This window comes from Hemiscyllium ocellatum, chromosome 45 (genome assembly GCF_020745735.1).
Source record: "Hemiscyllium ocellatum isolate sHemOce1 chromosome 45, sHemOce1.pat.X.cur, whole genome shotgun sequence".
Classification (NCBI taxonomy): Eukaryota; Metazoa; Chordata; class Chondrichthyes; order Orectolobiformes; family Hemiscylliidae; genus Hemiscyllium; species Hemiscyllium ocellatum.
The window spans coordinates 6976372-6984996 of NC_083445.1; positions in this window are offsets into that span (position 1 = coordinate 6976372).

Sequence of the window (8625 nt, forward strand, 5' to 3'; positions counted from 1 at the left end):
AAGGTAGGGTAGAGGGAGGGGGTAAGGAGGAAATGAGACGTGGGGATAGAGCCCAAAGACAGAGAAAGGATTGGATAACGGTGACTCAGTGGTTAGCACTGCTGCCTCACAGTGCCAGAGGCCCGGGTTCAATTCCCACCTCAGGCAACTGTCTGTGTGGAGTTTGTACATTCTCCCAGTGTCTGCGTGGGTTTCCTCCGGGTGCTCCGGTTTCCTCCCACAGTCCAAAAATGTGCAGGTTAGGTGAATTGGCCATGCTAAATTGCCCGTTGTGTTAGGTGAAGGGGTAAATGTAGAGGACTGAGTCTGGATGGGTTGCTCTTTGGAGGGTCGGTATGGGCTTGTTGGGCTGAAGGGCCAGTTTCCACACTGTAAGTAATCTAATCTAATCTAATAACGATCTGATTTGGAGGGCGAATAGCTGTTAATGGCTAACAGTAGAAAGTGTGTAATGGCAGACTATGTGTTAACAATGAATGTAATGCTGTTGATGTGAGCATGGACCTTCAGATGGTGTCTGATAAAGCTCCATACAACAGACTTGTGATGAAACCTATTAGTCATGGCATAAAAGGAATAGCAGCAAAATTGACTGAGTGATTGGGAACAGAGAGTAATGGCAACGGATATTTTTCAGGCTGAGGCAAAGGGTCAAAAGGTGTGGCACTGGAAAATTACAGCTGGTCAGGCAGCATCCACGGAGCAGGAGAGTCGACGTTTCGAGCATAAGCTCTTCATCAGGAAGAAGAGCAACACACATTTTGACTCTGATCTCCAACATCTGCAGTCCTCACTTTCAGTAGCACCGCTGCGTCACAACGCCAGGGACCCAGGTTTGATTCGGGCAGCTGTCTGTGTGGAGTTAGTACATTCTCCCCATGTCTGCGTGAGTTTCTTCCCACAATCCGAAGATGCGCAGGTCAGGTGAATTGGCTATACTAAATTGCTCATAGTGATAGGTGCATTAGTCAGGGGTAAATATAGGGTAGGGAAATGGGTTTGGCTGTGTTACTCTTCAGAGGGTTGGTATGAACTTGTTGGGCCGAAGGGTCTGTTTCCATACTGTAGGGAATGTAATCTATTCTTTCTCCCAGGCTGGGGGAAGGGTTGTAATTGACATCCCCAGAGTTTGGTATTGGTACCTTTGCTTTCCTGATATATAGTACTCTCCCTCCCACTCCACTGAGGACATGCAGGTCCTTGGACTCCTCCATCGCTAGAACATAACAACACGACGGTTGGAGGAAGAGCACCTCATCTTCCGCCTGGGAACCCTCCAACCACAAGGGATGAACTCAGATTTCTCCAGTTTCCTCATTTCCCCTCCCCCCACCTTGTCTCAGTCGATTCCCTCGAACTCAGCACCGCCCTCCTAACCTGCAATCTTCTTCCTGACCTCTCCGCCCCCACCCCACTCCAGCCTATCACCCTCACCTCGACCTCCTTCCACCTATCACATCTCCATCGCCCCTCCCCCAAGTCCCTCCTCCCTACCTTTTATCTTAGCCTGCCTGGCACCCTCTCCTCATTCCTGATGAAGGGCTTTGGCCCGAAACGTCGAATTTCCTGTTCCTTGGATGCTGCCTGACCTGCTGCGCTTTAACCAGCAACACATTTTCAGCTCTTTCCTGATAAAGATTCATGATTTGAATCTTGGTGTGCAGGGGACAATTTCAAAGTTTTCAGATGATATGAAACTGGGAAAAATAGCAAACCTGAGGAGAACAATTTGGAACTACAAAAGGACATGGATGGGTGGATAGGTTGCAGATCAAGTTCAATGCAGAGGAGTTTGAGGTGATGCACTTTGGTTGAAAGAACATTGAAAGACAATGTGAAATAGTCAGGGTTGAATTCTAAAGGGGCTGCAGGAGCAGAGGGACCTGGGTATATTTGTGTACAGATCAGTGAAGGTGGCAGGGCAGCTGGAGAGAGCAGTTAATAATGTGTCCCCAGTTTTATTAATAGGGGCATTGAGTACAAGAGGAGGAGGATGATGTTGGGCTTGTACAAGATTTGGAGACACCGGTATTGGACTGGTTTGGACAAAGTTAAAAATCACACAACACCAGGTTATAGTCCAACAGGTTTATTTGGAAGCACTGGCTTTTGGAGCACTGCTCCTTTATCAAATAGTTATCAGGAGCAGTGCTCTGAAAGCTAGTGCTTCCAAATCAACCTGTTGGAGTCTAACCTGGTGTTGTGTGACCTTTGAGCTTGTACAAGATACTTGACACACCTCAGCTAGAGTACTGCATACAGTCTAAGCACCACATTATGAGAAAGATGTAAATGCATTGCAGAAAGCACAGAAGTGGTGTACAAGAATGGTCCCAGTGATGAGGAACTGCAGTTATGAAGACTGATTGAAGACATTGGGACCATCCCCCTTGAAGAGAAGAAGGCTGAGAAGAGTTCTGATTGAGATTTGCGAAATTATGAGTGGGCTGGGACAGAGCAGCTGATGAGAACCCATTCCCACTTTTGAAAGGAACAAGAAAGAGAGGATCCAAGATGACAGCGATCTAGGATAATCACGTTGCGGCGCTCCGCACTGCAGCGCAAGTGGGACAAACAATTAACCCACCCTACCCACACCACTGCGATATCCTGGGACTCTGAAAAGATCGTGGAGTCTCATAAAACTGTTAAAAATCAGCTTTCCTTGGTTTCCGCCATCCAGGGATGCTGAAGAAGGGAGGAGGAGCATCTGAGGCCAGGCCTGTGGCCTATCCTGCAGGATCCTTGAACTTGATTATTTACCAGGCCCTGGTGAAGGAGCTCGCAAAATCTCGCGAGATGTTGGGTAAGTAGATAGAGGAGAAGCTGGCCCTGATCTCTACCATGCTGCAGAAGCATGAACAGCAGCTGGGAGACCTGGAAAAAAGGATGGATGAGGTAGAACACAATGTCACAGTGGTGGGACCTGATACTGGTTCCTCCAAGGATAGGGTCCAAGCCCTGGGTACGCAGGTCCATAATTTGCTTGACAAAGTTGAAGACCTCAAGAACAGGGGTAGGAGAAAAAATATTCGGATCATCGGGCTGTTGGAGGGTAAAGAAGGTGAGTGGTCAGCAGAATATATTGAGGACTGGTTGCTGATAGTCCTTAACTTGGAGGCCGGAATGAGGTGCTTGAAAATCGAGTGGGCTCACCGGGTCATGGCGCAGAGGTCAGGTCTAGATCAATGTCCTCATTCTATCTTGGTGTGGTTTCATCATCATAGAGATAAAGAGAGAGCCATGGAAGCTTCCAGAATCCATGGGAAGGAGCCTAAGGCCCTAGTTTATGAGGGCTCTAAGATCATGTTCTTCCAGGATTTCTCAGCAGTGGGGATCCAGAGAAGAAAATCCAGAGAAGACTGAGGGATCTCAGGATCCAGTACTCTCTGAGGTATCCGGCAGTACTTTGGATCACCTTAGATTGATCCGTACATCTCTTAGACACATCGGAGAAGGCCAGAGACTTTGTGGACAAATTAACGTAATCTGAACAATTCAATATGTACAAATAGTAGTGTTGTTTGGGTATGTCTTTGTTTTTTCTTTTAAAAAAAAGAGGAAGTCAGGTTGGGGATTTCTTTTCTTATCTTTATCATTCATAATGATCTGGCCTAAACTACATTTGGAGGCAGTTGGGATGTATACTTTCACATGAACGTTATATCAAAAGATGGGTGGGGCATTTACTCATTTTTTTTTCAAAATTTCTTTATTCACATTGCTTTTCCATAGTGTACTTTCTTTTCTGCTCATGTTTGCAGTGCAGCTCTAGCTAGGAGAAGGGAAAATGGTTGGGATGGCCAGATGCCTATCTCCGGGCAGTGTTGGCAGCAGGATAAGAAATTGAGTTTTGAGATGGGTAGTTGCCCCCTATTCAATGCCATTGGCACTTTATATGTTGGTTTGTTTTTTGGTTTTTGTTTTATATAGTCTTTGATAACTTTGGGGGTTTGTTAACTGTAGTGGATTTAGTTTAAGTAGTTTTTTTTATGTTTGATGGATTTGCGATACTAAGGCTTAGCAATCTGTAATTCGAGTTCCTCCTGTCCGGAATTTAAACGTTACTGTAGAAGGTTATGGCTAATGACTTGATTAAATGGTGTACCTGAAACATCAAGGGGAGTCACTCACCAATTAAAAGGAAGAAAGTACTTTTGAGTCTTAAAAAGGAAAAGATGGATATTGCTTTGTTACAGGAGACACATTTGGATGATAGGGAGCATTTGAAACTATAGTAGAATGTCTTTGATAGGGTTTACTTTGCATCTTTTAATACCAGAATTAGGGGAGTGGGCTATATTGGTTAGGAGGAATCTCCCATTTCAGTTACTAGAGTGTGTTAAAGACATACACGGGGGGCTTGTGATCCTCAAAGCCCTGATAAACGGGGAAGAATATGGTGTTTTTAATGTTATTGCCCTCCGGCCCATCCCCTCAAATTTCTGGTAGATGCATTCTCTAAATTGTTCAGTCTGGAGTCCCGGCATATCATTATAGGGGGATATTTTAACTGTCTCAAGGATTCTACAGTAGACAGTTGCCCAAAGGCCCATCGATACCCTCTGTAGACAATGAACAATTAGTGGTTCTGTGTGTGGAGTTAGAGTTGGTAAAAGTCTGGAGGTGTCTCCACCCTACAGGCAGGGATTTTACATTCTTTTCCGATCTGTGCAGATGTCACACCAGGATTGATTTTTTTTTTCCTGACTCCTGTGGCAACCTTGGACCTGGTGGCATCTTGTACGATTGGTAATAGTCCCATCTCCGATCATGCTCCAGTGCACCTGTTGGTTAATATTAAGAACGTCACAGTGGATCCAAGGCAAACAAGACCTTCAAAGATGGGAGGCGTTTCCGGTCTCATAAGCATTTGTTAAGGTGAATATTCTCCCTCGTTTGTTGTTCCCTATGATTTTCGAGAAGCAAATGTTCAGGAGACTGAACGGCTGGTTCAGCTCTCTTATTTGGCATCATAAATGGCCCCTTATTAAATTAGCTAAACTGCAATTGTCTCACAGACTGAGGGGGAGTGGATCACCCAGACATTAAAAACTACCAACTAAGCTCGCTTTTATCTTACATGAGTGATTGGGCTTGTGGGGACCCTCTTTCAATGTGGTTAGATATCGAAACCTCTCAGGCAGGGTGCCCCCTTACTAGTTTGCTGTCTTTTGACAAAATGAGGACAGTTAGGGAATATTGCCATAACCCAATAGTTATCAATACTGTTAAAGCATGGAGGGTAATTCAGCAGAGGGAAGATAATATTGGCAAAACATCTTCTCTTATACCTATGGTGGGTATGCAGGATTTCCAATCGGTGATGATAGATTCAGGATTCAAACATTGGACAGCTAGGGGTGTCCTGCATGGGCGATTTATTTGAGGGAGACACAATGATGTCCTTTGATCAGTTATGATCTATCTAACAGGGACCTTCTCTCGTTTTTTTCAAGTTAGGGGTCTTAAAAAAAGACTATACTTTTGACTGATCCCTACAAATCTGACATAGAGAGGAGGGCACTCAGGGCTAAGAGTACACTTTCTGTCAGCACTTCATACAATCAATTGTGGGGGCGCTGGGGCACCCCTTCAGATGAGTTCAATCGACTCTGCAGGGGAGAGAGAGCTAGGCGTTGAGGTCTCAAAATGATACCTGGGAAAACTCAAGAAAGATATCAATTTACAATAGCATCCATGTTTTACAGTTGAAGATTCTCCACAGGGGTCCAGATCATTTGTCAAGATTTAAATCAGGGTATTTTCAACATGTCCCAAGTGTAAGGTTGGGATGGGCACTCTTATCCATTGTCTCGAGTCCTGTGGTAGGCTTCAAATGTACTGGAACGCTGTGGCAGGCGCAATGGCGGAGATTTTGGGGGTAAGGGTGAAGAAGGACCCGATCTCTCTTCTTGACCTGCCCAGTGTGTACCCTGTAGATGAGCATTAGATAAAAACTTTCCAACATTGTACATTTTCTGCGCAAGAAAAAATATCTTGTTAGGTTGGGCATCCGAAAATCCCCCCAGCCTGCTGGGTTGACAGAGAATTGTTATGGAGCATATCTCCTTGGATTTTCTCACAAGTACAGTGCACCCCAAGACTGAGAATTTCTATAAGACATGGTGGCCCTTTTTGGAATACCTGGGCACAGATTTGTCTGCCACACTAACAAGGGTTTCTATATCGCTGTAACGATTGTGTTTGGCGAGTTCAATATCCAGAGAGGGGGAACTGCAAGGGTATGAACATGTGAAAACTAATGCTCTCGACATTCGAGAGTGAGTGTTTGCTTTGGCTGAGTTGAGTTATTATTATTTATTAGTTTATGTTGGCTATATTTATTTAGTTAAATAGTTAGAGTTGTTATATATATATTTCTATACATAATTATATATTTGTACATGAGGGCCGTTTGGGAATTTTCCTTTTTTTTTGGTGTTCTTTCTTTGTATTGTTTCGAATTGTATTGTTTTGTATTTGTTGTAATATTTAAAAATTCTATTTTTCAATAAAAATGTTTTTGAGAAAGGAACAAGAACGAGAGGGCATAGATTAAAAGTGAAGGCAAAAATTGGTGGAGATCACAGCAGGTCTGGCAGCAACGTTTTCATCAGAGTTATCTAGACTCGAAACAGTAACTTGCTTTCCCTCCATGGATGCTGCTGGCCTATTGTGATCTCCAGCAGTTACTGTTTTCTGTTCAGATTCCAGCATCGCCCAACTATTTGCCTCCTACATATCTGAGTGATGTGCACAGGTAGCAAGAGTGATACGTTTTCCAACAGCAAGTAATTAAGGTATGCAGTAGTCTGCTCGAAATGCATTGGATAGTGACAAAAAAAAACTGCAGATGCTGGAATCCAAAATGGTCAGGCAGGAGGCTGGAAGAACACAGCAAGCCAGGAGGTGGAGTAGTCGACATTTCGGGAGTAACCCTTCTTCAGGACTGGGACTGAGTTAAGGCAGAGTTGCAGATAAAGGGGATGGTGGGTGCAGGGTGGTGAGGTGGGGTTATGTGAACACAGCTGGAAGAAGGGTTACACCCGAAATGTCGACTTCTCCACCTCCTGATGCTGCCTGCCTTGTGTTCTCCCAGCCTCCTGCCTGTCCCTCCTGATGCTGCCTGGCTTGCTGTGTTCTCCCAGCTCCCTGCCTGTTCCTCCTGATGCTGCCTGCCTTGCTGTGTTCCCCGAGCCTCCTGCCTGTCCCTCCTGACACTGCCTGCCTAGCTGTGTACTCCAAGCTCCCTGCCTGTCCCTCCTGTTGCTGCCTGGCTTGCTGTGTTCTCCCAGCTCCCTGCCTGTCCCTCCTGTTGCTGCCTGGCTTGCTGTGTTCCCCCAGCCTCCTGCCTGTCCCTCCTGACGCTGCCTGGCTTGCTGTGTTCTCCCAGCTCCCTGCCTATCCCTCCTGATGCTGCCTAGCTTGCTGTGTTCCCCGAGCCTCCTGCCTGTCCCTCCTGACGCTGCCTGCCTTGCTGTGTTCTCCCAGCTCCCTGCCTGTCCCTCCTGATGCTGCCTGGCTTGCTGTGTTCCCCGAGCCTCCTGCCTGTACCTCCTGATGCTGCCTGCCTTGTATGTTCTCCCAGCCTCCCTGCCTGTACCTCCTGATGCTGCCTGGCTTGCTGTGTTCCCCCAGCCTCCTGCCTGTCCCTCCTGACGCTGCCTGGCTTGTTGTGTTCCCCATGCTCCCTGCCTGTCCCTCCTGATGCTGCCTGCCTTGCTGTGTTCTCCCAGCTCCCTGCCTGTCCCTCCTGATGCTGCCTGGCTTGCAGTGTCCCCCCAGCCTCCTGCCTGTCCCTCTTGACGCTGCCTGCCTTGCTGTGTTCCTCCAGCCTCCTGCCTGTCCCTCCTGACGCTGCCTGCCTTGCTGTGTTCCCCCAGCCTCCTGCCTGTCCCTCCTGACGCTGCCTGCGTTGCTGTGTTCTTCCAGCCTCCTGCCTGTCCCTCCTGACGCTGCCTGCCTTGCTGTGTTCCCCCAGCCTCCTGCCTGTCCCTCCTGACGCTGCCTGCCTTGCTGTGTTCTCCCAGCCTCCTGCCTGTCCCTCCTAATGCTACCTGCCTTGCTGTGTTCCCCCAGCCTCCTGCCTGTCCCTCCTGACGCTGCCTGCCTTGCTGTGTTCTCCCAGCCTCCTGCCTGTCCCTCCTGATGCTGCCTGCCTTGCTGTGTTCTCCCAGCCTCCTGCCTGTCCCTCCTGATGCTGCCTGCCTTGCTGTGTTCTCCCAGCCTCCTGCCTGTTCCTCCTGATGCTGCCTGCCTTGTGTGTTCTCCCAGCCTCCTGCCTGTACCTCCTGATGCTGCCTGGCTTGCTGTGTTCCTTCTGCTCCCTGCCTGTCTCTCTTGACGCTGCTTGCCTTGCTGTGTTCTCCCAGCCTCCTGCCTGTCCCTCCTAATGCTGCCTGCCTTGCTGTGTTCCCCCAGCCTCCTGCCTGTCCCTCCTGACGCTGCCTGCCTTGCTGTGTTCTCCCAGCCTCGTGCCTGTCCCTCCTGACGCTGCCTGCCTTGCTGTGTTCTCCCAGCCTCCTGCCTGTCCCTCCTGACGCTGCCTGCCTTGCTGTGTTCTCCCAGCCTCCTGCCTGTCCCTCCTGACGCTGCCTGCCTTGCTGTGTTCTCCCAGCCTCC